This window comes from Oryctolagus cuniculus, chromosome 4, assembly GCF_051225735.1.
Source record: "Oryctolagus cuniculus isolate XC-2025 breed Fujian yellow rabbit chromosome 4, ASM5122573v1, whole genome shotgun sequence".
In the NCBI taxonomy this organism is placed as follows: Eukaryota; Metazoa; Chordata; class Mammalia; order Lagomorpha; family Leporidae; genus Oryctolagus; species Oryctolagus cuniculus.
The window spans coordinates 98,007,984-98,032,820 of record NC_142870.1 but is presented as its reverse complement, the minus strand read 5'-3'; the positions used below and the strand labels follow the sequence as shown (position 1 = coordinate 98,032,820).

At 37.2% G+C, this 24,837-nt stretch overlaps 1 long non-coding RNA gene across 6 annotated transcripts in view; it reads left to right on the top strand.

The window, feature by feature from the left end:
- The window catches only part of LOC149127058 (uncharacterized), a 692,486-nt gene that overhangs the window by 527,833 nt on the left and 139,816 nt on the right, over positions 1 to 24,837 (top strand). The window contains exon 4 of one of the 6 annotated variants that reach the window (XR_016232538.1): positions 4,032 to 4,398. The exons of the other annotated variants lie outside the window; for them this stretch is intronic. This is a non-coding gene — a long non-coding RNA (uncharacterized LOC149127058). Of the gene's footprint in view, positions 1 to 4,031; positions 4,399 to 24,837 lie in introns of those variants that run through there. 6 annotated transcript variants of the gene reach the window in all.

Sequence of the window (24,837 nt, the reverse complement as noted above, 5' to 3'; positions counted from 1 at the left end):
TATCTGTATTATTCCCTTTAACATTCTCCACCTTTACTTATTGTTCTAATGTACCTGAAGGTCATAAAAGAAAGCTTCTTCAATGGTTTTCTGCAATTACAAGCAGAAAAATCTGTTGATAGATCCAAAATCAACTAACATTCCAATCATTTCCAATTTTATTTCTATGATTGTATTTTGAAACAGTCAGCTCTCTTGTTTTACATGGATATTTCCCTGAAATCTCCTATTTTCTTTTCAACTACTCTACAACAAATGCCAATTTTTTTTCATTCTTTCGCCTTTCCATGATTTTTATAGCACATGATGTGTCATAGCCTTCCTGAAATTGACCATTCTTTTCAGAAAGATTTTTTTGGAGGGGCCTGTGGTACTCAACTGAAAAAGTCACCCAGTTAAAATGAGTTACTTCATTTCCAAATAAAAACAATAGTGTTTTCATGCCTGCACTTATTATTATTCTGAGAATGTACTAATTTGTTACATCCAAGATGACGGTTCGTTGGGTCTGTGAAAAGGGCAGTGTGCCAACTATAGCAGGGAAGTAAAAGGACTTCTTTCATGGGGAGTAGTGGGACAGAAAGTAGCCCGCAGTTCTGGTGGGTATCAGGAGGCATGGTGCCAGCAGAGTCATCCCAGTATCAGGGTCTCCTGTGTTGGGTTCTGAATCAAGCTAAAACTGTGATTTTACTAAATGTCAGCCTGGGCAGCCAAATTTTCATGCCTGCTACTGCTCTAAGGAGCAACTGATAAATGTTTTATCCCTGTAGGCACTGGCTGATGTGGCACAGGATTTTGAATGTGTGCAGTGCTTATTACTTTTGGCATTAAGCTTAGATAATTGTCTACTTACCCTGAGCCGGTAATAGCAAAATAGAAGTGAAGGAGGATATTTTTACAAAGTAAAACTACAAAATAGATTTATCTGTATTCCTATGGATTTTTTTTATTGTTCTCCTTTCCTATTAAATTTGAATGATAATGAAGTTTGAATCCATACCTTTATTCGGCTCTAAACCAGGGTGGTCTCATAATTTTGTTTTACATGCATGACATTGCTTAAGGTCATTAGTTGTAAATCGTAGTATAAAAAGGCTGAAAATATATTCAGCACTTTGTAGTTTCCGAATACACATTTAAGAGCTGCTATGAAAAGTCGAGACCTACATGGCAGATTTTCTGGCACTGAATGGTCAATTTAGTGATGTAGATTAGTGAATCCAAACAGTTAGCGGAGAAGGACTATAATAATGCTTTGATATTCCCCCCTGTTGAAGTATATCCTGGTTTGATCCATTTTGTTATTATAATATTTTTGTTTGCTCTGTGGCAAAATCTACTTTCTTATTTTTAAGAATATAACCTAGAAAAAAAAGTATCAGTTCTTAAAAAAATAATGTTCATCTACTTTGGCACAACTTAATAGATGAAAAACAGTTTCTGATTGACAACATTTGCTTTTTATTTCATATGCATTTATCCGGGTTTTTTTAATTGTGAAGTTCTAATTCGTGGTTCTTTTTATTTTAAAGGGAAATACACTTTAAACAACATTTAAGCACAACCATTTTGGTATTACTGCTACTAATGATAATGTTACCTTATTTTTTCTATCATGATGTAGGACTGACTTAAAATGTGACTGACTCAACTTAGCATTTTGAGTCATATTTCATTTTTGCAACTATTCATGTTCCTAGGAAATGAAAACAAGTTCTGCTTTGTACAATTTTCACCAGTTATGTATTTTATTCTATTGACAACTTCAGAATTAAGGGTTACATATATTTTTCTTCTTAATTCCAAATGGAAGAGAACTGGATGAATTCACAATGAATACAGCTGAAAATTGGAAGATTGGAAAATTGTTTAAAAGTAAAAACAAAAATACACCGTTGTAACAGATTTTAAATGAAGTAGGTTATCAAGTGGACTGCTAATTTTTTGCTTTTCCAAAATGTTGGATATTTAACCCTCAGAATAATTAAATATTTGTAATAAAGCAGTTAATTCAAGCAGTTTATTGCTGTAATTTGCAAAAGTACATTGAGCTGCTTTCTTTTCAGCTCATTGATGGAGGAACAAACATTTCTTTAATAAGACTACAGCACATTCTAATTTTGTTGCAAAAGCTTAGATAAGGATCAGGCCCCCTCTGAATCACTGCATTGACCTATGACATTGAAAGTGCTGAAGCTCTTTGGCAAAAGAAGAGTTAGACATTCATTATTATGCACAGGACTTTCCAGTTCTAAAGGGGCTCTGTGCTTTCTCTCAGATAGACTTTGTTTGTTGGAAATGAGAACTGTATTTTGGCAGCAAAGGACCAGAACTGAAGCCACTCTGCAGGCAGACTCATTATGACATAATCCTTCATTAATCCTCATTCTCTATTAATAGATCATGCAGAAGTTTTGCTTTGGTTGATCATCTTCATCAAGGAGCTATGGAAAAGCATTACCGGTGAAATGCCCACCTCTGATTTTAAAGCTGCTGGTTTATATTCATCTTTATTAGTTGCAAAGATTAATAGTGAAAATAATCTCTTGGGCTTCAGTGTACAAATGACATATGAGCACCTAAAAACTCTGATGTAACTGGATCGTGGTGTTTGGAGAGTAAAGCTCACCTGGGAAGAAAATATACCACTCAACAACTTCAAAACAAAACGGGTTTATCAGGCTAAAATTTCTCTCTGGTGAAATAAAAGGGTTCTAGTCATAGAAGCGTGGGAATAGTGGCTTCATATTGCTTCAGAAAACAAGTTATCATACAAAATATGTATGTTGCTATTAGTAAATTCGCCTTTTGATGCTAAGCCTTTTGAGGTGGGTGAGGGAATTATCTAATGTAGGAAGATACATGTGTGCTTGGTTTTGTCCAAATTAACTGCCCAGATCAGAGATTGGAACTCTAACCTCTGATTTTAGGTTTTCATTATGCGTTTTTACAGACATTTAATACTTTTATACAACTGTATTTAGCGAAAATAAATAAATGTGCTTTGCTGGAGTTTTTGTCATTTTTTAAAATAAAATTTTGTAACACCTTTGAGATCATGGTTCACTAAAAGTTTCCCACAGTAAACATAGTTCATCAGGTCAGCCTGATCATCTCCCTAAGCTCCATGACCTGCCACTGTCCCTGCCACTGTCACTGTGTGCCAAGTCTTGGACTTGTCATTGTTGATAGAGCCCAAACATCATTTGAAGGTGTAGTATAGTGCCATTAGTAGAAGATTTCAATGCTATTTCTTTCATCTTTACTCAACAGAATGAATATTATATAAAATATGATCCATAGTAAGATTATTTGGTGAAACAGTATATAAATTTTCCCAGAAGAATATGCTGGGAAACCTTTTCCAAGGGTTGGCAGATGATTGTTCTGGTAGGAACATGCTCATAGTGTTGAGTCATTATTGGAGATTTTCCCTCCATTGGAACTGGCTGGCTGGCTCAGATAGAGCTGTCATCGTAATGTTACTAACACTTGTAATACTAGAAGATAAGCATGCTATGCAGAAGATTGTAGAAACATATTTTTATGATGTCTTGTACATATCTGTGAGTTCTACCAAACTCAAGGAAGTTAAGGAAGCTATTCATGGACATACAAATTATAATGGCTTAATGTCTTCTAATTCAAGTCTTCCCATCACTTAATGCCTTTATTTATAGCCTAGAATAAAGAGCAGTAAAGTTTGTTGAAAAACAGTAGTTTTTCATTGACCACTTGCCTAGGCACTTTATATATTTTATTTAAATTAATTTAATTAAATTAAAAATTAAAATTAAATTTATTTAAATTAATTTTCAGGCTAAAGATCTAAGCTAACTGGAAAAGAATTACCATAGAATTCTAAGGCAACAACTGTTTTTTAGGCCCTTGATCCTCAAAGTGTGCTAGAATCTGGATGTGAAAACTTCTCCAACCTAACCAGAGGTAATCAAAAGACAGTCCAGTCAAGATCAGAAAAAATCAAAACGTGACTGGGACTTGTGATGTGGCTGTTCTCCTTTTGTTCACAGAAATGTCTACTGATGAATAGTAAATCGACATAGACTATATGCACATGCCATTCAGCCTTCTTCATAGCAGCAAAGTTTCATACTTTTAAGAACCCACCAAGAACTCTGAAGTTTCCATGGCCAAGCTGAGACCTACAAACTGGAAAAGCCAATCGTGCTCCTGTGGTCGACAACTTATCAGAATTGTTTGACCAGATCTTCATTCATTTGCTTTCATTTGAGGTTTTAGTTGGCAGTCAGGACATGTGTCATTTAGCTTGTATTTAAGAAGAAGCTTTACAACAAAACTCTTGTTGCGTTTGAAGAAAATAAGAATTAGAAAATGTTTAAGACATTTAAAATTTAATAAAAACTTACGTCATAGCAACTTGGTGTTTGCTTTTCTTGCTAAATTGTCTGGTGTTTGGATATTTAAGTGGCACAGAGCTCTTCATCAGACTATTTTAAATTGATCCTGGATGGAACACATTCTTGCCTGTATTGTTTTCCCATTGCTACAGTAATAAAGTGACACAAACTCAGTGTCTTAGAATAACACAAATTTATCTTACAGTTTTGAAAGTCATACATCTAAGATGGGTCCCCAAGGTTATGTTCCTTCTGGAGGCTCTAGGAGAGAGCTGCTTTATTGGCCTTTCCAGCTCTCTCCTCAATGACTCTTTCCTCAATTTGCAAAGCCAGTAAGCAACATAAGATCCAATTTCTTTCTTGGAGCCAGCATTGTGGTGCAGTGGGTTAAGCCACCATGCAATGCCAACATCCATTATAGGCACTTGTTTGAATCTCAGCTGCTCCACTTCCAATCCACCTCCCTGCTAATGCTCCTTGGAAGGCATTGAAGGATGACCCGAGTACTTGGGTCCCTGCCACTCATGTGGGAGACCAGGACAGAGTTCCAGGCTACTGGTTTGGCCTGGCCCAGCCTTGGCCAAATTTGGAAAATGAACCAGCAGATGAAAAATCTCTGTCTCTCTCCTTCTCTCAGTAACTCTGCTTTCAAAAAAATAAATAAATCTTTTAAAAATATTTTTTCTCTCTGTCCTTTGCCTTCCATTGTCACTTATCTTCTGTCTTATTCTTACTTGTGCATCCCTCTTATAAGGACACCTCTGCAGTTACATCAGATCATCTGGACAATCCAGGATAAATGAACTGTCTCAAGATATCAATCACTTCTGCAAAATCCCATTGCCGTCCAACATAGCATTCCCAGGTTCTGAAGATGAGGGTGTGGACATCTTTGGGGGGCCATTACTCAGCCTGCCACATCCCCCGATCTCAAAGAAGAAAAGGGGACTGCTTTTCATTTCCTCAGGCATCAAACAATGCTCAGATCATTAGTTCTCCACCTCAGATGGAAACTTTATAAAATTATGATGCCCGAGACCAATTACATCAAATGTCTGGGCATTTGTCACAGGGAATCCTGTATTTTTACAGCTTGCCAGAAGCTCAAATGAAGTTGAGAACCATTTTTAAATGCATCCTTTTCTTTTTAAAGGCCCAACTGGTATATATCGTTGTGATATAAGAAAGCACCTTGGGGCCGGAGCTGTGGTGTAGAAGGTTAAGTCTCTGCCTGCAGTGCCAGCATCCCATATGGGTCCTGCTTCAAGTCCCAGCTGTTCTTCTTCCGATCCAGCTCCCTGCTGTTGTGCCTGGGAAAAACAGCAGATGATGGCCCAAGTCCTTGCACCCCTGACCAAACATGAGAGACCTAGAAGAAGCTCCTGGCTCCTGGCTCCTGGCTTCAGCCTGACCCAGCCCTGCCGTTACGGCCAGGAGGGGCGTAAACCAGAGGATGGAAGACCTCCCTCTCTTTCTCAGTATCTCTGCCTTTCAAATAAATAAATTATTTTTAAAAAAGTGCCTCAAATTTAAACTGACTTCAAATTTTATTAAGAGGCAGATGTAAATGTCTAAAAGAATGTGTATTTTAATGGCTCATTAATTGTTTATATTAGCTTGAGGGTGTTATAATTAAAAGGATAAGATATAGACAACCCATTCTGTATCAAGTTCATGCCTTTGATTTAAATTACTTAAATCCTTAGATGAATGTTGTTTGCTTTGGATGGTAAGTTAAAAAATATTTTTCTCTTTAGAATTTTTTCTATAATACTGTGAGTTAAACTCAGCATCTCATATGCTATTTTAGGTGTAAGTCAATGATACTGAATGTAACCCAATATTCTGGAATTGAAATTGGCTTAACGGTGGCTTATATGAATCTGGAATAATTCCTGCCTCTATGATTCCATTCTTGTGTGTTCACTCAAAGTTTCCTCCTCTATATAACTAGAAGGCTATAGCGATTTGGGAAGGCGTATTTTGGTTGAATTTGATCGTTCAATTTATATATCGTCACTGAATCATCAAGACCTTTAGTCATGACTTGCATAATCTCGACTGTTCCTGTATATTTTTATATCTATTATGTGTGTGTCTACATGCTGAATGTTTACATCGTTCGTAGATTCTTTATATTATTTCTCTTACCCAATATCAGAGAAGATCAATTGTGTACAGTGCTCTATTGAGGATAGCGGATTTTTTAGACAGTTACAAGCTACAATTTATAAGAGCAATAAAATGGTCACTTGGTATTTATGTTTTGATGATACAAAGAAACTAAGAAATACAGTGGCTGAATTTTACAGATGAGGACATATGGTCTAACAATAATGTCTGCTCTAGTTCTACCCAGAAGAGGGATATGGAAAATGTTGCATGCATACTAAATTCCTGAATTGTAGAGGGTGTTTTTCATAGCTTATGGGAGCAGCAAGTAAAACATTTGAAATCAAAACTGCCTTTTAGAATTACTCCTAAGTAGCCTTGGTTCTAAGTCACTTTTTAGAGTCTTATTAACAATTTAAATAATACATAGTATTTATTACAACTAAATACTAATGAAAGAAACAAATAATATATAATAACACGTTGCTCAATTGTATTGGATTTCAGGGTAAAAGAATGTGTTCATCAGAATTTTGATAAACATTAAAATCAGTTTTTAAAAACCACAAACAGAGAACATGTAAAATCAATATATATGTAATAACTAAGAGCTACTGCCTAGCACTTTAAATAAATTAATTCATTTAGTTAACTCAGAAAAATTATCTGATATAAATACAGATAAAACTTAATTTTTCAGATGAGAAAGCCGAATACTAAAGAAATTCAGTAACTGTGAAAATCGAACAACTGATAAGTGGCAGAATCAGCAAGCACACATAAATATGATTCTTAACTGGACCCCATCAGTTCATGCTAGTGCAGTTTTTAACCAACTTTAAAGTGCATTGGATTCATAATTGTGGACATTGGAATCCTAGACCAAGAAAAAATAACAAGCATAGGCTAAAGGTTTGGGATCAGCGTGGTTTGTAGGACACACAAGATTCAGATGAGAGATTTTGCAACCAAGAAGATGATTTCAAGAAGTTTGCTTTTTCCTTTGCAATTATATCATGTGCTTATTTAGCACACATTCAAGATGATACTGAGTCTTCTTTGTGTGTGCCCCACTTTGAAAATCATTATCATTTGGAGGTAGATTAATTTGTTCCATTGCATTATTAGCCTGTAAAGAAAATATTTAAATCTTACTTTCACGAATTAGTTTTTCTCAAACTGATGCTTAAATTACAAAGATTGCATTTCCCTGATTGTTAAAAAATATTTGTCCAGGATTTTACTTTGTATTATCTGAATCTAACTCTCTGAGATCAGAGGAATCTTTTTTTTTTTTTCCAAACCCATCAGATTTCTTGTGCTTCTTTCCTTATTCATCAAACATTAGCTGAAGTTTCCACAATGTGCAGTCACTGGCTGGCCTGGAATACGTGATCATTGTCAAATAGTTTGGGAGGCTGAATACTTCACGCCCATGCGCTTGCATATTAGAGAAGTTGTACTGGAAAAAAACGTGTTTCATATTGTTAAACCAGCATTTTCTAAATATGTTTACCCAGAGTGCTTTCTTCAAAAAATACTTACCATCCTGGAGAGTGCTTTAAGAAAAAAATGGATATGACAATGACTTCTTTTTTTTTGCATGCCAAAATGCAATCAATAGTTGGAGGGATTTGCTGGTGATACACTCATTACCATTTTATAACTATCATCGCTGAAGAGGTAAAGAGTAAAAGACTCCTGGTAGATTATCCATGTATTTACATCTGTTCTTGGAAAGTCCAATCTGTGCCAGAGGAAATCTGAGTTTTTTTGATTCCATAGAAGTCTTACTAAGCTGAAAGGATCCTAACAATATTTTCTACTCTCTTCAGAAAGACACAAATTCAACCAACTTAACTACCCCATCATAAATTTTGGTAGACAACTCAGTGTCATCATCTTGGTCTCTGTCTCATGCCATTTTTCAGGTTGTCTTTTTTTAATTCTTAATGCAAAATGTATACTTTAAAAGATGTAATAAAAATAAAAGAAATAAAAATACGGGATAGAACAAAAACATATAAAATATGCAGTAAAAACCTGGTGGGCTCCCTGTTACTGCCAGGTCAGTACCATTCCCCAGGAGTATTTCTGCATTCTTTCCATGGCTTTTCCCATATATTATATATGTGTGTGTGCAGAATGTGTGTGTGGGGGGGGGGAAGACATGTATAATATGCAGTGCATGTCATACGTAACATATACTTTTTTTAACAAAAACATCATCATGCATTATTCTAAAATTAACTTTTGTTTATATTGCCTGTGGCTTCTGAAGTTTCCTTGAAATAGGTCTTTTAACACCTTTTACAATATTTAAAGCACATTTCCATGAACTGTATAAATAATAACACCTGGGCCCAAGTCTTAAAAAGGATTCAAATGAGTAAACTGCTTGCCCAAACATCTGGATACCACTTGTTTAGTTAATAGTGCCTCAACACATTATTACATGAAGATGTATTCTCATGCATTAGTTATAAATTTGCCAAATGATGTTCACAACTGGGTTCTATATAAACACATTTTTGCAAATCAAATACTCTTTAAATATGTTACAAGTGATTACTATTTAAAGGAGAATGGGTGCAAATCATATTTTTATACCTAAGTCTTACTGAAAAATGAATAATTGCCCCCTGCTTCATGAGCCTGAGTGATAAAAATATAAATCAAGTATGTGGGCTTTATGGAGACTTTATAACCACCCAGACAACAATAAATAGATTCTTACTTTTCAGGGTTTCTACTTTTTCATTTATAAAATAATGATCAGCAAGAAAGATAAAGGTAAATCTTCTACAAAGGAAAACATTTTTATACAAAATTATTTATTTTTCCTCTTTCTTCCTGATTGGTAGAATAGCAAATGGAAAATATTTTTACTTTATTTATACAGAGCTGTTATTTGGGGGATTAGCAATAATTACATTTTTAAACTATATTTTTTAATTATATTTTTAATTTTAATTATATTTTTAAATTATATTTACTAACAGTACAGAATAATAGCTGCCAGGAGCCGCTGGGTACAGGAAATGGGGAAACGTTGGTCAGAGAGTACAAACTTCCAGGTACAAGATCACAAATTTGGGGGATCTCATGTGCAGCAGGCATGTGATAGAAGTGTTAATTAATTTGATTGTGGTAATCATCACACCTGTACACATATTTCAAATCATCATGTTGTACACATTGAACATACTTAACCTTTATTTTATAGTTAAATTTTTGATTTTTAAAAATCAAATTGTATCCATATTCCTTTGTAAAATAAAGTGAGTCATGTATTTGATAAAAATGCTCAGACAATAAAGAAAGATAAAAATGAAAAATGAAATCTCTGTCTTCAAATCCTCACCATCAGCATGCAGTGCCATGCCTTAAAGATAGTACCTTGTGTTATCCCTTCTGAAAAAAAATCTCTTATACCAGATACATACACACACACATACACACAAACACATTTATATATATAAACTCCTTTGGGATTTTTAAAGATTTATTTGAAAGACAGAGTAACAGAAAAATGGAGACATAAAAAGACAGAGAGAGAGAGAGAGAGAGAGAGAAATCTTCTATCAGCTGATTCACTCCACAAATGGTCATAACAAGCCAGGACTAGCCCATCATTAAGACAGGAACTAGGAACTCAGTCTGGGTCTCCCACATGGGTGGCAGGGACTCAAGTACTTGAGTAATCATCTGCTGCCTCCCAGTCACATTAGCAGGGAGCTTCAGCAGAAAACCAGGTCTCCCATATGGGATACCAACATGGCAGGTGCTGGCTTAACCCACTTCACCACAATGCCTGCCGCGATATCCTTTTTTATTATTTCCCAAATAGGATCATACAATGTACACCATTCTGAACCTTGTCTTTTGCTTAAAACTAGTCTTTGTGTGTCTGTGTGGATGCAATCCATTTAAATCTTTACTTAGTATATGTTAAGTTGATCTTCTGTATATAAAGATAACTGATAATGAATCTTAATGAAGAATGGGATGGGAGAGGGAGTAGGAGATGGGATGATTTGCGGGTGGGAGAGTGGTTATGGGGGGGAAAACTGCTATAATCCAGAAGTTGTACTTTCGAAATTTATATTTATTAAATAAATGTTTTCTAAAAAAATATGTTAAAGGCCGGGCATTAGACATAGAGGTTAAGTCACCACCACTTGGGAAGCCTGCCTCCCATATCAGAGTGCCCCATAAGTCCCAGTTCCTCTGCTTCTCATCCAACTTCCTGCAAATGCACACCACGAAAGGCAGCAAATTATAGCTCAAATGCTTGGTTCCTTGCCATCCATGTGGAAGACCCAGACTGATTTCCAGTCTCCTGGCTTTGGCCTGGCCCAGTCCTGACATTGAGGGCATTTGGAAAATAAACTAGCAGATAGATGATTCTGTCTGTCTTACTTTCTCACCATCCCTCCTCCTGCCCTCTGCTTCTTTCCCTTTCAATTAAAATGTTTAAAGTGTATAAATTAATAATAATAATAATAATACATGTTAGAGTTCTTACAACAATGACATATTCAGATTTATTTCATTCTTCTTAATGCAATGCATTCCTCTTTATGACTTTACCATAATTAACCTAGTAGCATATTTAAGCTAGCCATTGTATGTGGACACTTAGGCTCTTTTTATCTTCTTACTGTGAAAAACAATGCTACAGTGAACATTGTATGCACTTACCTTCGCATAGCTTGGAATAATATTAATAGGTGGAATTTCTAGCTGTGCTGTTACATAAAGAGGCTCTATAATATTCGAGGCCCAAAAGCACATCAGCAAGAGCCCTGTAATACTAGGAGTGGGAATGAAAACTGGTGCAATGGTTTATATATTAACAAAATATGAAATCCACATACAGTTTTATCCAGAAACTTTGCTGTCAGAAACTGACCCTTGATCAATACAAGCTTCATTTCCTATAGATATAACTTCCCACATTGTATCTATATATTATAGGGTTAAGAATATTGGAGCTGAACAGGAATGTGGGAAATATCTATTCCAGTTCCTGAGGTCCAAGGAGGTTAAGTTACATAGTGAACAGGTGTCCAACAGAGAAATTCTGCCCTAGCTGCCAGATATTTTCAAAGAGATGGACAATTAGATACATCCTTTTCCTCTCAGGCCGCCATTTCATTGGTCATAGTGACTATATTGCTATCTCTTTTCCTTGCTGTGTCTGCCCTTGTGTTGTTTTGTTAGATTTTTATCAAAGGTGTATCTCTGTAGGTTTCAGATCCCAGGAAAACTTTTCACCAGAGGATCCATTCACAATGATTGAGGGCAGGCGAGAACAAGAGAGTAACCAGGGTGGTAAGCCTTAGGAAAGTGAGGCAGTAGCCCGGCATCTATCCTTTGTAGAATGGCAAATGAAAAACCCTGTTTTTATATACTCTCACACATTTCTGACTCCCAACATGGAGAGTTTTTCTTCACATTTAGCAATTCTCCAGCAACTCTCTGGACACCAACTGGGTGTCCTACAATTCAGTTATGACACTAACAACCCAGAGTTAGCACAGACCCCACAGGTTAGGGGCTCAGTCTCATTTCAGACACCAGCCACAGGCCCCTGACTGTCATCTGTGCTTCTGACCAACAGCCATGAATGGCTGGGTTCCACAGCTGCCTCCTTGGGTTCGACAACTTGCTCTAATGGCTCACAAACTCAGGGAGTCACTGACTTATGTTACCAGTTTATTACAAAAGATATTACAGAGGGTGAAGACGAACAGGACAGGTGAAGTGTACAAAAGTTGAAGTCCAAAGAATCCTGAGCTCCAGAGGTTTTTGTCTCTGGAGAGCTAGGTACACCCGCCTCCTGGCACATGGATGTGTTCACCAGCCCAGAAGCTCTCCTAACTCCATCCTGCAGGGGTTTTTGACCAAGCATACCACATACACATGGTTATTATTAGCTCATTCTACAGCCCTTCTCCCCTCCTTAGAGGATAAGGTGTGGGGCTGAAAGTCTCAAGATTCTAATCATGGCTTTGTCTTTCTAGTGAGCAGCCCCCATCCTGAAAATATCCAGAAGCCCCTCCAAAAGCTACCTCACTAGAAAAAGAGAGCCCCTTTCACTCAGAAAATCCCAAGGTTTTAGGAGCTGTGCTAATATTATATATAATAATTATTATTATATCACAGATGGGAATTAGAAAGGTTCAGGGGTCAAGGTGGTATCCTTAATCACCAGGACAGTTCCTGATCTGTGGTGACCTTGGTCACTCTAAAAAGTAAAGGCAGTCATCAGACATGGGTTTGTGATGTGAGTCATAGATTTCCTCAGCAGGTGTCAGTAGTCTTGTCAATAACTTCATGTTTGTAGATTTTTAACATTAAACATTTGAATATTTGATATATATGGCCCACTGGAATCAAGACATCAACAGGTAATTTTCACAAAAAAAAAAAGGAATTACAGATGATATCCTACCTGTAATGGTTCAGCTTATTATTTTTTGACTTTATCATGGTTCTAAACCAATACATATTCAATAGAAATCATACCTTGAATTTTATATTTTCATCTTTCCCTGGGCTAGCAATGTGTGGTGTGATACTCTCTTATGATCCTGGGCAGTGAAGCAGTCACAGGTGCCAGTGAGTCTTGAGAGGGAACAACCAATTCTCTATAGTGTACTGTGTTGCTAACTATGATTTCCAGTAGGTTTATTAAGTGCATCTTTTGGCTGGCATATTTTTGATTTATGATGGGTTTTGGTGGATGGAGACCATTGTAAGCTGAAGAGCATTTGTATTAACCCAAAATGGAAAAAACTGTCTACAATAATTAGAAAAAAAATCATAAAATGCCATTTTTCTGTCCAATACCTTAGCCAAGTATATTTTTTTCATAGTAATACTTAAGGTTACTTTTGAGGTTTCCTTGGGGAAGTCATGGGAACTATGAAAGCACAGTTGACTGCCCAATATCCCACCACCAGGAATTTAGCCTGAGAACATCATTTAGGAGAAGAAAGTTCCTGTAGTCATTAGGATATTCCCAATAACTTTATTTTTAACCAGAAAAAGTGGAAGCAGCCTAAAATCCAACAAATAAGCAACAGCAAGTAAAATTGTGGTAGGACAAACAGATGAAACATTAAATAGATAATGATTTCCAAAGTCATATGACTTAATAAGCAGATATATTTGTTAAAACGAGATGTGAAATTGTGCACACATAATTTTATGGTTGTTAAATTTGATGTATGTCACATATGGATAAGTTCTATGAGGCAAAATACAAGTATAAATTCACATGTGAACACAAAACATACAAAGTAAACTTTATATTAAAGCATAAATTTGTGAGTTTTCCCCTCTGCATAATTTTTATAATATTTGATTTGGCTAACTGTAATAAAATTAAAATATAAAGCTACAGAAGTCAGTAAATACTTTCACTTCTCATAGTTATTTGCCTGTTGGTAATGGATATATTCTTGATTATTATCATAAGATATGTGAAAGAGAGAGAATTTTGCCTAATGTACACAATTTTAAGTACAGCCTTTCAGAATTTAAGCACCATTCCTGTGCGCTTTCTTGATTCATTTTGGAATAAGAGGACTCTAATGATGTTACCTATAAAATGAAATCAAGTAAGACTTTTCAAGAATGCTAGAAGATGTATAGTCATTCAAGTTTCAACATTGCCAGTGATAGGAAAGTCACTAGCTCACAAAGAGCATATTCTGTTTGTGAATTGCCATGCATTCATTCTACATGCATTGAGCCAACTCTCAGTTTAGACTGAAAAGTCCCAAATAGAAACAAATATAAAAGTCAGAGACTCTCTGTTTAGTGCAGTTGAAAGTTAGTGAGGCCTGAACTAAGTCAGCACCAAGAGAGGGAAATGGAAAAACCAATTCAAAACCTATTTAGAAGTGATGGCTGACTCCAGATCCAAGGGGAGGAGCTTTGATTCTACCTCTCAATAAGAGTAGAAAAAAAATTTATGGCCATCTTTAATCTGCCACACCCTCCTTTCTTTCTTTCTTTTCTTTTCTTTTCTTTTCTTTTCTTTTTTTTTTTATTTGACAGGTAGCGTTATAGACAGTGAGAAAGAGAGATAGAGAGAAAGGTCTTCCTTCCGCTGGTTCACTCCCCAAATGGCCACCATGGCCGGAGCTATGCCTATCCAAAGCCAGGAGCCAGGTGCTTCTTCCTGGTCTCCCATGCAGGTGCAGGGCCCAAGCACTTGGGCCATCCTCCACTGACCTCCGGGGCCACAGCAGAGAGCTGGACTGGAAGAGGAGCAACCGGGACTAGAACCTGGCACCCATATGGGATGCTGGTGCTGCAGGCAAAGGATTAACCAAGTGAGCCACGGCGCCGGCCCCCCACACCCTCCTTTCATCTTCTGTAAGTTTGTTTTGTTTTAAAATATGAGCTCAAGAGAAAATCAATGAATCTATATGATTTCTTTTAAGTTTTAAAAATGTCTCTTTTTTTTATTTGTCTGAAGACTAAGAGATGGAGAGAGATCATCCATCCACTGGTTCTCTCCACAAATTCCTGTAGCAGCCACGGATGGGCCAGGCCAAAACCAAGAGCCTGGAACTCAGTCCAGGTCTTTCATATGGGTGAAAGAGGCCCAAGTACTTGAGTCATCACTTTCTGCCTCCCAGGGCGCACATCTGTAGGAAGTTAAAACAGAGAGTGGAGTGAGCACTCGAACCCATGCATTCCAATAGTGGATGTGGGAGTCCCGAGCAGCATCTTAACTGTTACACCTGCCCCCGTTTCTCCTAATTTTTAAATGCAGAGTTGTCTGCTTTCCAGTGAGGTGTGTTATAATCCTCTTAGTCATAAGACCTTTCTTTCCTTTTTGAAGTAATCTTTTCTCCACAGAATAATCTGGATCTTGTATCTTAACTTCTAAAAATCCATTTTCCTGAATTCTAAACCATGCTTTTCAAGTGTTCATGTGCACACAAATCACCAGGTTATCTTGTTAAGAAGCAGGTTATGATTCTACCAGTCTGGCTTGAGCCCGAAATTATGTATTTCTTTTTTGGTAATTTGAATTTTTCTATTAATATAAAGAGAATAGATTTCATGTAGTTCACAGATACAGTTCTGAGAATATAATGATACTTCCCTCTATCCACCTTCCTTTCTTTCATTTTGAATTTTTGTGATAACATTTTTTAATTTACTTTATAGTCAAAGGCTTAATGCTCCACTAAATAAAGAGTTCAACAAGTAAAAAGTGGAAAGACCACTGTTCAGCAGTAATATAGACAAGGCTATAAACAATAGCCAAATAGCAAAATGTGAATTCCACTCATATACATTAAATTTTTTATGTTCTATATATTAGCTACCACAAATCAGAGGAAATATGTGATGTTTGAACAAATCTGGGTTATTTCACTAAGCATAATGATCTCTAGTTGCATCTATATTGTTGCAAAAGACTAGTTTTAATTCTTTATGGCTGAGTAGTGCTCCATTATGTGTGTGTGTATATATATATGTATATTACCTTTTTATATATACACATATATGTGTATATATTTATGTATATTACATTTTCTTCATCCAATCATCAGTCGATGGACATCAATGTATATTCCATATCATAGCTAATGTGAATTGAACTATTATAAACATGGGGGGTTGCAAGTAGCTGTTTCATGTACTCATTTCACCTCCTTTGGGTATATTCTCAGGAGTGGAATATTTGGGTCACTGGTAGATCTATTTTTGGTCTTCTGAGGAATTGCCATACTGTCTTCCATGATGGTTGTACCAGTTTACATTTCCACCAACAGTGGATTAGGATGCCTTTTTCTCTACATCCTTGACAACATTTGTTATTTTTCGATTTTTGAATGATAGCCATTCTAACTGGGGTAAGGTGATACCTCATTGTGGTTTTTGTTTTCATTTCTCTGATGACCAGTGATCCTGGATATTTTTTATGTGTCTGTTGGCCATTTGAATTTCATCCTTTGAAAAATGCCTATGCATGTCCTTTGCCCATTTCTTAACTGAATTGTTTCATTGCTGTTGAGTATTTTGAGCTCCCGATATGTTCTGCATATTTATCCTTTATCAGTTGCATACTTTGCAAGTATTTTCTCCTATTCTGTAGTTTCCTCTTCACTCTGTTAAATGTGCAGGAGCTTCTTACCTGGATGTAATCCTATCTATTTTTTATTTGATTGCCCATGCTTCTAGGATCTTATCCAAGAAGTCTTTGCCTATGCCAATGACTTCCAATGTTTCCTCTATGTTTTTCTCTAGTAATTTGAAGGTTTCAGCTCTTATATTTAAGTCCTTGGTCCATTGTGAGTTGATTTTTGTATAGGTGTAAGGTGTGGGTCTTGTTTTATACTTCTGCAGGTAGAGATCCAATTTTCCCAATACCATTTGTTGAAGAGACTCTCTTTTCCCTAGGGAGTGACTTTAGCTCATTTATGAAGGATTAGTTGGCTGTGGATGCGTGGATTAATTTCTGGGATTTCTCTTCTGCTCCATTGGTCTGCATGTGTATTTTTATGCCAGTACCAGGTTGTTTTGATTATAACAGCCCTATAGTATGTCTTGAAATCTGGTACTGTAATGTCTCTGGCTTTGTTTTTATTGTTTAAGAATGCTTTGACTATTTAGTATCTCTTGGTTTCTATATGAATTTTAGGATCATTTTTTCTAAATGAGACTCTGAATTTTAACACACTCCCAGATTATTCAATGTTGCTCATCCTCAAACCATACTTATTGTTACTAGGACCCAGAGTATCCTAAATCTAACATTGCTTAGGTTGCTTACCACCACAGCACCTTATTAATCAGTCCTTTTGGATCAGAATGAAGTCTAGAATGAAATTGTTTCTTTTTTCTTTCAAGTGATGTAATGGAATGAAGTCAAATCAATAATTTATCAAATGCTCTACCCCAAAAGAAAATATGTACAGATAGATAAAGTTACCTATGATAAATATATTTTGTCACTGTGTCTTTTTTTTTAAGCTTTAAGATACTGATAGGCACTTCATAGGATCACATAGCAGTGATATGTAGCAAACATAATCATCTTCATTTCATTGGTTAGGAAACACGGGCCAGAGAAAAGAGTATAAGCAAGTTGCGATTTCAGACAGGTGTTGAGCAGTAAATTCTGTCTCCCTAATCTGGATCATCAGATGCGTGGCTGTGCAACATTAAGGGAAAAAAATGCCTAATGTGTGTTTGTAAGACAAGCATCGTTTTTCTATCTTATGAACCAATATCTCAAACACAGAATGCACCCAAAACCTGGAGGAATCAAACTCAAGTCAGGTGTGGGTACTGGGGAAAAGTCAAGCTTTCCATATGGACATGAGAAAGATCATTCCCACTCCATTTTCTGTGGTTAGCTAGAGAGGAAGAAATACTCTTTTACCCCAGGTCCCCCAAACAGCTGCTGTAACAGGAATAACTTCAACTCCCCACTTCTCTTCCCTGTACCCCACTAATAGCCTTAGGTGTGGTGATGGCATAATCATGATGAAATTATATTGAGAACTTTTCTTCTTTGTTTTTCCCATAAATACACCCAATTATTATTGGCCAAAAATCATGTCTGGGGGAACTCTATTAGTACTATCATTAATTTCAATTTTAATTTCTGGGTATCTTTTTATCCTTCCTTTTGCTGCCAAGATTCTCCTTCAGTTCCACCAGTTACAGCAGATTCACAAAGCTCAGGCCAGACACCCTTTTCGAGGTTGAAGGTTGATGTGGTCAAGCTCTTCTGGGGAACTTGGAGCCAAACTAAAATATGCTTTGGCTGATACAGACAGACACCAGTTTCAAGAAGCCAGTTTGTATTTCTCATTTCAATGACTGGATTTTTCATACTTCTTCAGTTTTCAAGTTGTTTTGATACACCTGTGACCTTTAGTTCATTTCTGTTGTGGTTTCTACAGTCCTGGTCCTCCTTTGCTGTCAGTACTTTGCCTCTTGCTGTGCTCACACAAAGCTCTGTGTGGCTTCATTCTCTGCTATGAATGCTAGTACCTCAAGACTCAGAAAATTCATGTCTAACCTGCCACAATGCTGTTTATATTAAGGTCCTCACTTCTTTAAAATGTAATTTACATTTCCTATTAGCTAGTATGATGCTTATTTGGCCACAAGTTAATAGTGGACCAAATAGGCACTGTGGCACAGCAGGTTAAGTCACCACCTGCAGCGCCTGCTGCTCCACTTCCCATATGGGCGCTGGTTTGTCTCTTTGCCTCTCCTTCTCTCTCTGAAATTCTGCCTTTCAAATGAATAAATAAATATTTCTTAAAAAAATAATGGACCAGGCCAGCGCTGTGGTTCAATAGGCTAATCTTCCGCCTTGCGGCGCTGGCACACCAGGTTCTAGTCCCGGTCGGGGCGCCGGATTCTTTCCCTGTTGCCCCTCTTCCAGGCCAGCTCTCTGCTGTGGCCAGGAAGGGCAGTGGATTATGGTCCAAGTGCTTGGGCCCTGCACCCGCGTGGGAGACCAGGAGAAGCACCTGGCTCCTGGCTTCGGATCAGCGTGGTGCACCAGCCGCAGCGGCCATTGGAGGGTGCACCAACAGCAAAAGGAAGACCTTTCTCTCTGTCTCTCTCTCACTGTCCACTCTGCCTGTCAAAAATAAAAAATAAAATAAAAAAATAGTGGACCAAACAGAACAAATGAAATAAAGATAGAATTTTGGAGACATTAGACCTGAGGGATGATAAAAGCCTAGTGTGTAATTTATTGTTGGGAGAAGAGAGGATGAGGGCAGTGCTGGCTGAGCGAAGGCTAGAAGATGTCCAGTTCTATCCTGACATTTGCTGAGGAGTAGGAATGTACATGGCATACATGGTGGCATTAGGTGTTCTGGGGTATTAAGGGTATACAAATCATGATTTCAGGCCTCATGATGCTCACAATGTAGATAGGGAAATGGAAAAGAACACAAAAAGCAGAAGGCAATGCTATGGGAATTACTAGGAAATAAATTTCTTTCAGTGGTGGTAGAGGGGATTGAGAAAAGTTCACAGAGGTGATTGTATTTGAGCCAAAACTTAAAGGATGGACAGGAATTCAATAAACAAGAATGAATAGTAAGTTTGCTATTATCATCCACAGAGGTAGGAAAATGAAAGGCATACACAGAGAATGTGTGATTAAATTGAAAGATGTCCATGAGGCTGTAGAATTGAAAGCAAGGAAAGTAAACAGACCTTTCTATGATTTTGCTAGTGGCATACATCCAAGGCCAATGCCTCTCCCTTTTTAAAAGCTTACTTCATTTCCATAAGGCCTCCTGATCAAGAAGCACTGCACCACATCACAGGATTTTGTGTCTCTTGACAAGTGTAGGGGAGAAGGTTTTCTTCTCCTCTTGTGCTCCACAGCAGGGTGTCTCCTCCATAGTCCTCATCACTCTCATTGCCTTGATCCACAGATTCATTTAAAATTAGTCTTCTACCCACTTATTGTTTATGTGTTGGAACTACTGAATGGATAGCATTATTTAGTCAGGTCTTAATGGAAACAAAAATATGTCATGGGTGTGTCTTTTCTCTCTTTTCCTTGTTTAATTTACTTTTAATTTTTTTCCATATTGTGATTCATATAGGATATGTTAATTTTTTACAAAAGATATTGTAAGAAACTGATTAAAAGATTCTCTTTGAATTAATTTGACTTGAACATAAATTGTCATATTCTCACTTTTCCCTAGTCTCAAATGTTAATATCTTGATTTTTTAAAAAAAATTAAAAAGATTCTTTGATTTTTGATAGCTCTCCCTAGGTTTAAATGTAGTTATTTTCTTAAAAGCCAGAAGTTCTCATTTATAGGAAAATATACCATCATTACATTTGGACTAACAAAATGCAGTATTTCTTTGTATGATATCATTGATTTGTGGAATCTAAAAACACTGATCTTATAGAAACAGAATAGTACAGCGATTATTGGAGGTTGGTGGGTTATGGGAGAAGTTGGAAATAGGAATGGGCGAATGGGCAAATGTTGATCCAAGAGTCCGATGTTTCAGTTAGACTGTATGAATAAGTTTTAGTGACCTGTAACACTGGATGATGATCACAGTGAATAATAACCAAATTTGCTAAAAGAATATATTTGCTAAAGTAAAATAACCAAAATTGTTAAAAGAATAGTTTTTTTAGGGACTAGACTTTTAACTCAGCAGTTAACCCACCAGTTAAGATACCGAATCCCTCACTGGAGTATCCAGTGTGCTAATGTGCACACTGGAAGTCACCAGCTGATGGAGCAAGTAATTGGGCCCCCACCACCCGTGTGGGAGACTTGGATTGAATTCTGAACTCCTGGCTTCAGACATGCACAGCTATGACTATTGCAGGCATTTGGGAAGTGAGAGCTCGCTCTCTTTCTCCCTCTCTCATTCTTTCTCTCTCTGCCTCTCAATTAGATAAATATATATTTAAAAGATTAGTTTTTAATGCTTTTACCCCATACTCACACACACACAAAAAAGACAGGTTGGTAAGGTAATGTGTTACTTGGCATGATTGAATCTCACCATAACATATTCATAAATTAAAATATCACATTGCATCCCATAAATATACCCAATTATTACTGGCCAAATAAAGCAGAAAAACTACAATGTTTCAATTCACTGTAATGTCCAAGTAACTATTCATGTGCATATTGAGCACATCGTAGGTCACAGATCATTTTTCATCCAAATATTTACTGATAAGGGTAGCTGGCTTCAGTTTTCACCATTGTTTTCTAGTCTTTTTCAAGATGTGAAGGCAATACATTTTTTTCCTTGCCTCCATCTGCTTCCCCCACCCTCTTTTTTTTTTTTTTTTTTTTGCTCACAGCATGGAAACTACAGTTACAGCTTAGCCTGTTTTGCTTATGGAACTGTGCCAAAAGCAGTTTTGAAGGTGTTTTAAAAATGAAGACATCTGGCAGCTGGCATACTTACAATTCATTTGCCAGAGACAAGTTGCACGCTGCTGGAATTTTCAACTGAAGGTCACGCACCAGGTAAGAAAGCAGTCAGGTGGAGCCGGTACATAGGAAGCCACATATTGAAAAATTGTCAGCTCTGTGAAGTTGGGTAGGGTTACATCAAACAGCACGCTCAGCTCCTTGTATACCCAACCCCCACTCCTTGTCACTATGCCCCTTCAAAAGAGGTAAAAGGAAAAAAAAAGTCCAAGCCAAGAAAATTAACAGGGGATCATAAGGCTGCGACACATCAGCAGAAGTCCTGGCAACTAGGCAAGAGGAAAGGTTGCTGAGGGAATTAAAGTGAAAAACAGAATCTGAAGCAGTGTTGGACAAACATGTTTCCATCGGCTGAGTGCTTCAGTTTTTCAGAAAGAAATAGCTGGAGGAATTTTGTGTTTTCAGCGTACCTCATCAGTGACTTACTCCCCAAACCCAGTGGATGCTCTCTGCCTGAAGATTTGCTGGGTGTTTGATAATAGCATCATAGCATTTTGCATTTTTTTTGTTTGTTTTAAAATCGTATTGTGACTGAGAATCACTAAAAACCAGTGCTACTAAAACCTAATTTCCAAATCAATTGCGTTTTGTGATTTTGTATTTCTACAAAATGAGACTGTGGTCATGTGGTCTTGGTTTGGAGTTTTGTTTTGCTTTGCTTTACTTTTGCTGCTACATGAATTTAACTGCTGCAAATATGGGAATTTCATAACGAGAGTAACAACTGACCTAACAGAACAACAGAAATTACCTCAGCACATTGACAGCCTCTAACAAATTTGAGCACTTTAATGTGAACCTTACTTGCTATATAAGCAATGGATTCACATTTAAAACACAATAACTAGAGATTATTTATACTAGACTTCAATATATTTCCATGCAACAAGGCTAGGATTTTTTCCTTCCATCCTGTGTTCAGTCCTGTTGTCTTGAGTGTTCTTTTCTGCTCAAGATAGTAGGTGTGGAAGTATTGATTAAAGGAGAAGGAAGAAGGAGATAGTGCTGCAGTTAAGGTTTGTGTGGTGCAAACAGTGGACTCTCCTCACCTTACTCCAAATGCAGACAGAATTGCTGACTTTATAGAGATTGCAAACCTGTGGCCTAAATGTTGGATCTAGCCCCCCAAAATGTGTGTTTGGTACAAGAGCTTTCAGCCTGCAGAGTAACTACAGTTTATAAATAAATTACCTGGAGAGTTTACATTACAATAAAACTCTGGATTTCCAGTTTCCTTGAAAAAGTCACCAGATCAGGCCTCACTGCCCTCAGTCCCTCATGAGAACAGTCTGGGGGCCCTGGACCCCTTCAGATGGAACAGTAGGGGTGGGGAACAGGTTCTGTCCTGCCATGCCTGTTCTCTCCCAGAGGCTGAATGCAAGTTATCATTTTGTTGCATTCCTGCTGTTAGCATCCTCTCTCTCCCCAAACCCCAGTGAAGGGAGAAGAAAATGCTTCTTGTATCTTTGGCTCTGTCAAAAGTGTGAAAATGGACGTTAGGCCTGAGGGACGAGCTCTTCTCATCCCAGGCCCCTGCCCACCGCGAGCCTGTTTCTCTAGATGATTCCGGTCTTCGGGTTTGCTTCCGTTCCTTCTGACGCTTCCCCTCCGTCCACCTCAGGTTCTGTAGATTGAGACCCCCATGGGTCAAGCGGCCTCCGGCTCAGCCAGGGATTGTTAAACATCAGAACTGCAGCAGTCACAGATGGAGGCACCTGAAAGACACCCTCCAGCACACTGAACATTCTGGGAGTGGGGGGGAGGAGGATGGCGGGGGCATGGAACTGTTGGATAACATTGTGTCACCCAAAAATGCCCTTTCTGTGCATAAAAGTACTCATACATTGGTATTATTCCCTTTGAGAGATTTTTGTTCTACCTTCAACCCTGCTTCTTTCATTGAAATTTCACTACTACAACATCTGGGGAATATTTTTCTTCTGGTTTTTAAAAAGGAAATGCCATAAACACATATGGAGAGAATGGCACCTGGTAGAATTGGAGATGTCTGCCTGGGACTTTAATGATTGGGTATGAATTCAATGAGGCACTAACTACTCTTTTCATATGGCCATCCATTTAGTGTAATTGCTCCCTAAGAAGAATTTTGCAGCTCTGAGAATTGTAACCTATGGAAAATACTAGGAAACTCCACTCCTTGTAATCTAAGCTGAAGACTCATGAGCTGAATTATAAACACTTGGACATGGATTTTAGCAGGAATATTAATGATATGTCAGGCCTTCATGTTTCCTTTTAAGTGTGATTGTTTGTGTGTTTGTGTTTTTGCCAGGGAAGTCCCTATCAGATGACATCTCTCTGAAATCCTGGCTGGTTTTCCTTCCTCACATACAGATCTGCATTCAGAACTTCCAATGTATGAAGTAAAAGCCTAGGAAGTATCATTTCATTACACAGGATTGTGGCCTCTGAAATGATCTGGCAAAATGACTTCTACAACAACATTACCCCCTCATTCTCCGGTGGATGATTTTAGGCCATTTTTATTTCTACAAAATTTCATTACTGCATTAAAGGAAAGCGAAGTATAGTTTATAGATAGCAAACATAACCTCCAGTAATAAGCATCAAAAGGGAGTTTGGAGACTGAAAGATAGACTACTAGAAAAAGAACAATTCCTGGTGTGTGTGTGTGTGTGTATGAGTGTGTGTGTGAGTGTTTGTGTGTGTATGTGTGTGTGTCTGTGTGTGTGTTTGTGTGTGAGTGTATGTGTCTGTGTGTGTGTTTGTTGGCAGTAGAGTTTCAGGAATTTAATTGATGCTCTTCAGTATTCAATTTAAAAATTATGAAAAAAAAATTATGTAAAAATACTTCATAAGTGAAATAAAATTAAATGGAATAAATGGAAGGAACTCTGCACATGATCATATAAAAATACAATCTAAAATTGGACAACAGAGCTAGTTACATGCTTTTTGTGGTGGGAATATTCTCTGTTATTCTTGCAACAAACTTTACCAGGTATCTATTAACACAAATTTTACTGAGTACATACTATGTATAAAGTATTCCACTTAAGAAATGAAGTTACAAATACCTCAAAAATCTATTTTATTCCTATATTTTATAAAAATACATTTTATCCTTTTTACATTTATTAAGATGCATTTCATAATATATTCCTTGACAAATATAATTAATGCCTGACATTTTAAAATTTATTTATTTATTTGAAAGACAGATCTACTGGGAGAGACAGAAGGGAGAGACAGAGAATAACAGAGAATATTCTCACCACAAAAGACCTGGATCAGAAATGTAGCAGCTGGGACTCTAACTGGCACACCTAAGGGACGCTGGCATCACAGGTGGCAACTTTATC